Source organism: Cephus cinctus, unplaced genomic scaffold (assembly GCF_000341935.2).
Source record: "Cephus cinctus unplaced genomic scaffold, Ccin1 Ccin1_scaffold0629, whole genome shotgun sequence".
Classification (NCBI taxonomy): Eukaryota; Metazoa; Arthropoda; class Insecta; order Hymenoptera; family Cephidae; genus Cephus; species Cephus cinctus.
Window position 1 is genome coordinate 340,521 of NW_014333270.1, and position 6,751 is coordinate 347,271.

Consider the following 6,751-nt stretch of genomic DNA (forward strand, 5'->3'; position numbering starts at 1 on the left):
GGGGGGAGGGGGGGGCAGCGAAGGTTTCCCAACAACTCTAAATTCTCCAAGTCGGGTCTGGTACGACGAACGCAGAATCTCTCGGCTCGTACGATGGGGAGGAAATAGTTTCCAAGATGATTCAAGGGAGAGTTAAAATTTGGACTCGGGTACGCATTACACGTTGTGCTGCTGCGATTAAGGTAGGAGCTGAGTCGACTATCGAACTTTAGTTCCTATTCGAGTAACGGTCTATTGCATAGAAATGGCGAGCTGCTGGCGTTCAGAGGATCCTGGAAAATGAACAACCTGTGGATGCACGATCATAACCTCGAGCTTCCCTTTCCGCCATTCGTACTCACTTCATATATCATATATCATATATGTACAGCTACATATTACACGATTACGCACGTGGACCAATATTTTAGTACGTGAATTGCGATACGGTATTAAACGGATAAATCGATCACGTGTATTTCAATAAACAAAACTCAAATGATTTGTCATATTGAGAACGCAGCAGATTTGAAAGGATATTACGATTTTAATTAGCGCAATTATTAGTCTCTTGTAAAACCGTTTTGTTAAAGTTAATCGTAATAAGGTGGATGGCCCAGTCATCGGCCATGTACCATTATTAGTCGTCTCTTATGTTATGTTATAATACTGTAGACTTTGCTATAGTCAAAGCGCACGCTGACGATTACTGGGGTACATGTCCGATGATTGGGCAATCCGACCTACGCAATCACGATGCGATTCGATAACGACTGACATTAACTGCAAAAGGAAATATCGCACATCATCGAACGGATCTTTCATGTAAAATCTCTATTAATGTCATTCCGATCGAATGACTCTGACCATCAGAAATATAATTGCAGACGCAAACGCATTCACCGAATGTCATTTCGACCATTCCTCATAATTTAAAAACTATAAATCCTAATCGAGCCATTTGTTACATTAGAATGGAAGCGAGGGATAATAATGATATTGGGCCAATTTTGTGTCTCCTATTGTTAGGTTAGGTTATTTAGGATCAATTAGAACTATTTTCTATTTCCATCTCGTTACGTCATAAGATGATCACCACCGAGTACTGACTCATTTGCAAATTCGATGAATTCTTTTCTTTTGCACAAGTTTCATTGATAATAAAATATATCTATAGGCATGAAAAAGTAAGGATTATTCGAACTGCTTGACTGACTGAGAGAGATTACTTCCGGCCCGGTACGTGTAAATCGTTGTTATATAACCAGTCAATTCCAAATTTGCCCGATGGGCCCCATGAGGTTGCGCGTATAGGTAAAAGTAAGTTGTAGCGTCTAAAGAGAATTAGTCTGCGATATTACCGAAGATCTTTGAAAGTTGAGAGTACGTTATTACGTAATTAGGTTTCGACTTTGATAGGGGAGTGACGTTGAGGGAGCGACGTGAGGGGGAAGTTGGAGCAGGATAGTTTTTGAAAGGGAGGCGTTTCGTGAGTGCAGTGAAGCTAGGAAAAGTGAAAAAGAGATCGTGTCAGTTTTCATAGCTATAAAAATTTCCCGGCGACTAGCCTAAAGTAATAAGTATTGCAGGGCTCAAAGGAGATTGCTGTTCCGCATGCAAATATGATTAGTTCCGGAGCGTAACTTCATTTGCCTATATTAAAAGCGTGAATAGCTCACTTTATGCAAACGACGAGAGTGGAATAAAAAATGCTTAGCAGAAAATTATAGAAGTCGCGCGAGGAGTCACAGAAAAACTCATCGGGGAGAGAAAGGTCATGGCCTCCGGTTGGCCGGAAGCACATCGTACCGTTTCCTGAGCTTCTTAAGTAATTGGCTGCCATTGGAGACGCCAGCCTTCGCATCCATTTAATAATGACGATTAACACAACAGGATGTCATTTGGCCCACTAGAGCCACAAGATATTTAGGGGGGTGTTGCATTTACGTTTTTAACTCTTTTCTAGGCCCCCTCCCCCCAGACCAAAGATTCACAATTCTCATCGGTTATCAGATTATCTCCTACGGAAATTAGCCGAACACTACGTCACAAGATTCCTCCCAAATGCCACTAATATACAAGGTAGCACTATTCTTGGAAACTGGTAATTGTCGATTGAACCTCGGTAGCCACAAGGGTCTTCTCTAATGAACCCCCACCACTAAAACTTTGCCGATATCCAAAACATGCCCTGAACTTTGGCACTTAGAGACGAAGGTATTCCAAGATTCCATGGTATATTGGCTCGAGTAATAATTGCATCTTGGTATGCAGCTGCCATTGGCCACATAGCCTCAAGGAGACATTAGCAAGTACCTGAACGCACGCACACAGCCGCCCCCACTTTCAATATGGAATACGTATTGCTGGAGAATCAATAGGCAATTGCCCCACCGACGATCAATAAATCCAGGAATTCCTGAATCTTCGGACGATCTCGGTAGGCGAGTCGTACGATTACATAATAGGGCACAGATGAAGAATTCGCGTGCGAATAATTAATAAATTACAAGTGCCGAGAAAGACTGTCGAGCGGCCCAATTTTTCATTAGAGCTTCTGATCATTAATTAGAGATTTTACCGTTAATTGACCCACCCACATTGTATTTGTCTCTCATAAATGTTTGTCCAGATTAATTTATACGCTCTTTCCTTCACGTGGTCTTTTAATTCTCTCTGAATCCTCCTTCTTCAATGATCCAGATATCAGCGTCGAAGCAAAAGCAATCGTCTGTACGAGGATTGTACCGCCAGGCGCTCGACCGTCTGCCAAAGTATTATCACTTATCAGAGTACGCGAGGTTAGGTTAGCTTTTTGATTCGCTCGAAGATTAAGTAGAAGAAGAGAGGAATGGTAGTTGGTATAAACTATAATAGTAAAAACTAAAAGTAAGAGTGACATGGTTGTTATAGCCGTTGTATAGCCTCGTCGTTCTCCAAAACATATATCAACATTTTGACCCATTTATGTAACAATTTGTCGCCCGATTCCTGAACCTCTTGCGGTTGCATAAAAACTTTTGAATTATTTATGTTTTTCCGAGCCCGCAGTCGCATTGCGCGGGATACAAATGCACTTTCTTTTTAGCACCCTTTTGAATGTTTGATACGACAGGATGCGGACCTCGTTCGGCAGGATTCGCGAAACGCGAACACACGCGGCGCACATGCACGCGCGTCTCTGTCTCTCATTTTTATTCTGCGACTTTCTCCTGCATTGCTTATCCTTATTTTCTTCAATATTATCCTACCTACGCCTTTACTTCTCCTTTCAGGAATGTAAACAAAATAACGGGATAATAATCCCTTGACAGCATCAAGTCCCACGAGTGCCCAAGTTTTCAGCTTTGTCATCAGCTTCGACTTTTGAGCGATACGAAATACATGAAAGTAAAAGAAAAAAGGAAAAACAGTTGCAACCTGTAACACTGGGCGTCATCATTATTGGTGTCCAGGTCGTCGATGCAGCATAGCAGTTCGACGAGGTAAGAGAGTCGAAGTTGGTATCGAGATACGCACCTGTGTGCGCAGCACAGAGAGCACTATGGTGCGAGTGAGACGTCGTAGCCTCGCGACGCGATCGGTGCGTCCTTGTTGCACAGCACGAGTGCAAGTGAGTGCGCCATAGGGGGTCAGGTTAGGTTAGTTAGTCGCACTCGTGCTGTGCGAAAGGGACGCACCGTTGCGCGCACAGCACAGGAAGATACGTGAGCAGGCGCTGCCGACTTTCGTCTCTTATCTCACCGCAATGCGTCAATAAGCTGGACGCCATTAATGGACTCAGTGTACAAAGGTCTAGCATGAATCGAGTAGTGGCAGTGCAAACGGAAAAATAAGAAAAGTAAAATTTCAGTTTCGGACAGAAGAAGCACGAAATCTGAGTATCGAATAGGTAGTATATCAATTGGTATGCCAATAATTGACGTCAAAGGAACACATTGTACTCGTGGACCGACTATAGCTATGCTCACTGACATCCTAAAGACTTAACGACTCAAGAGTGACACGACTCACAATAAGTGAATGCGCGACGGAAGCTCCGAGCAGCCAGGTTAGCTGCCGCAGGTAATCACCGCAATCAAAGGTCAGGATTAGCCGGTAGCATCGGTTAGTTTCATCTGTATAAATGCAACCGAGTTTCAGGAGTTGTCGGGTCCAACTAAACGTACTTAAGAGCAGCTAGCTACCCTCAGTGGTACCTAACAGTTACCATCCCCGTATGGCACTTCTGTGTCCAGTGAACTCTACATCACACCCCTGAGGCTAATTTGTGAGGATGGTACTACTGTTCACTCTTCACTCTTCACTCTTCACTCTTCATTTTTCAACGAGCAGCGTCCTCGAGTTCACAGAGGTCCTGAGAACGGCACTCTAGTTCAATAAATACGAAAATAAGGTAAGTTTGCTTGAATGTGGGAGCAAGGTGGATCGACACCTGCAAGTCACTTGAGAGAGAGAGAGAGAGAGAGAGAGAGAGGGAGAGAGAGAGAGACGTGTTACCGAGAATTGTTGCGCACTTCAAAAAGGATCGCCGATCACTTAAAGTTACAAAAGAATGTCAAGGGATAATAAGGGAGAGAGAGAGAGACGTGTTAAAGGTAAGTTTGCTTGAATGTGGGAGCAAGGTGGATCGACACCTGCAAGTCACTTGAGAGAGAGAGAGAGAGAGAGAGAGAGAGGGAGAGAGAGAGAGACGTGTTACCGAGAATTGTTGCGCACTTCAAAAAGGATCGCCGATCACTTAAAGTTACAAAAGAATGTCAAGGGATAATACTTTGGAATCAATGAAGAATGGTTTTACTCGGAATGAACACGTGTTCAGTGCTTTCCTCTATTATCACAAGTCGTCCACATGCCTATGCGATATCAAACGAAGGAGATCTCCATTGTCGTATATTTCTCGTAGAAACAAATTCCAGGGCCTCCGGAATAGGCCTCCGGTTATGTTGCATCCGTAAGTAATGTCAAACTACTTCCTATGTGAATTGTGTGTGAATTCTCCTGATCAACATTGGAAGCTCAGTAGTGCGAGTGACGTACATATCTCAAACTTTGATAAAATCAGCCAAAAGAGAATGAGCATCGACAGGGGAGAACATACATAATTACATGGAACTTAGTTAAAGCAATAACGATTTCGCGCATCTTTGATCAGACTTAACTAACCCGACACGGACATATGGAAGCTGAAGCAGATCATCTATTGTAGATTAAACATTTTGTAAAAATTAAACGAAAGATAATTAGCAGACAACTCGAAAGACTTTCAGAACTCGACGACGAGACGTCCTGCGTAACTAAAGTGCGTTTCGTGCCTTTCGGCTGCCTCATTTCTCATGGACAGATGACAGAGCCGCCATGTTGTTTGTTATACCGAGTAAGGAACGGCGAGTGTGTGGAAATGCGACCTCAACATGACGCTTAGCCGTCGGGACGCCGGGAAGTCGGGAAGTCGGGAGGCCGCTCGAGTACGAGATAAGAATGAGGGCTGGATTCCGCGTATAGCCGGTTGACCCATAAAACGGGCACGAAACGTCATTACTGGTGAATTTAATGTTCGAGTTTAACGCGCAAGCCGAAGCAGCGCTGCACTAATCGTGGCTGCTATCGGCTCGGCATGTCGCCGCGTGTACTGATAAGCCGTAGCCACCCCCTTTACCAACCATCCCTTACGGCCATGTACCCATACCATACCCCATAGCTACGTAGTATAGAATACACCGTATCTGGGCTCGTATTAGATACAGTTTACAGTTGAGTATTAGCATTGTGTGCGAGTGTAGTGCTATCGACGCTGACGTGCTTGTAATCGTGTACCGGGTGTCCACCAATTACGAAGAACCAAGGAATTTCAGGGCCGCACCGAGAATCGAATAAAATTTGGGATCTCAGTAATTTGTTAATACGAAAAACAGGTGCTAACAGTGGAGCTATTGCTGAAAGTAAGGGTATTTCGTATTTCTGGATCTTCAATATCACTCAGTCCAAATTGACCGCATTTATAAAAAACTAACAGAGAGACCGCATCATCCAATAATGCACACGTTATACACTTCGGTCTTGGATTTTTCTCACTTTTGTTTAAAATCTTTTACTAGAAGATATTATTTAGTTACAATATCGTTGATTCCTTTCACTAATAAGTAATTCTAGAGAAAAAAGTGTCGGTAGTTAGGTATCAATTTCGCTCTGAACTCGAGCGTGTTTTGAAATTGAATGAAGAATTTGCTGTCAGTACGAAAGAGATACGTTCGTGTACAAAACCGATGGTATACATATAGTTCTTTTTGTACACGGATACGTGTGGAATGGCAAAGAAAATATTATTGCGCACGGGCCTGTAACACGCAGATAATAGGATTAGTTAGTACGATGTGCCATGTGCAGGTAGCAAGTGGGCCGAGCTTCGGGCCTATTGAAAAGGTCGCGTTTGAACTATTGGAGATCTCCTCGAGGGAGACAAATTGAGAGGTTTCACTGTACTTCAATTCACCATGACGAAGTGATATTTATTCATGTAAAATAAGCAATGAGTTGCCTCAATATGAGTATCACTGTGTATCACATACTGTGAATATTAATTCCGTACTACGTTTTCTTTCATGCAGATACCCATGGTATTTCGTTCGTCTGTAATCTTTACGGGAATTTTGATTCCGAAGATTTTAATTCGTTATATCACAGAATATCGAGACCTTATATGTATACTTTAAAAGGTTTTATATCACACACACACTCACTCTCTCTCTCTCTCTCACTCTCTCACTCTCTC

The 6,751-nt window shown here is 43.0% G+C and overlaps 2 protein-coding genes across 8 annotated transcripts in view; both read right to left on the minus strand.

Annotated features, from left to right (window-relative positions):
- The window catches only part of LOC107269311 (agrin), a 189,182-nt gene that overhangs the window by 141,986 nt on the left and 40,445 nt on the right, over nucleotides 1–6,751 (minus strand). The window lies entirely within an intron of this gene.
- The window catches only part of LOC112494576, a 146,790-nt gene that overhangs the window by 64,870 nt on the left and 75,169 nt on the right, over nucleotides 1–6,751 (minus strand). The window lies entirely within an intron of this gene.